Genomic DNA, 568 nt, shown 5'->3' on the forward strand with positions numbered 1-568 from the left:
ACCATAGGACATTGCTTAAGTGTGGCATGGCACTGAACTGAAGTGTTCCCTATCTGGACACTGAGATGTGTTAAAAAAAACAACGGAACTTGTGTTATTTTCAATACATATTGTGTAACAAATAAAAAAGGAAACAACACAAACTGTGTTGTCCCTATCTGGACACAGAGATGTGTTAAAAACAATGCAAGTTGTGTTGTTTTCAACACATTTGTTTTTGAGTGTTGGTCTAGAGGTCAGTGATAGCATATGATAAGATGCACAATGAAGACAGACTCATCTTTCTCTGGGCTGTGTGTAAGGCTTATGCAAAAGTGCAGTCGATCAAAAGCTTAACTTTACATGAGTTCAGATGGAGCTGGTACACTGGAAAATAAAAAAAAAGTGTGTGAAAAAGACCCTCATACAGTACTTTCAATGTCATGGTAGTTTCTCATCTGAATGCTATTTGACTTCCAAACTTGAATTTGGCTTTCCTCCATTCAACCATGCTGGATGAACATATGGCTTTGCTGTTTCCGACCCCTGGACATGACATCTGTCCATGACATACTGCGCCCCCACCCCT

This window comes from Alosa pseudoharengus, unplaced genomic scaffold (genome assembly GCF_046254945.1).
Source record: "Alosa pseudoharengus isolate Yale_2024_CS ecotype anadromous, Long Island Sound unplaced genomic scaffold, YU_APseudo_1.1 YU_APseudo_1.1_scf_20, whole genome shotgun sequence".
Taxonomy (NCBI): domain Eukaryota; kingdom Metazoa; phylum Chordata; class Actinopteri; order Clupeiformes; family Clupeidae; genus Alosa; species Alosa pseudoharengus.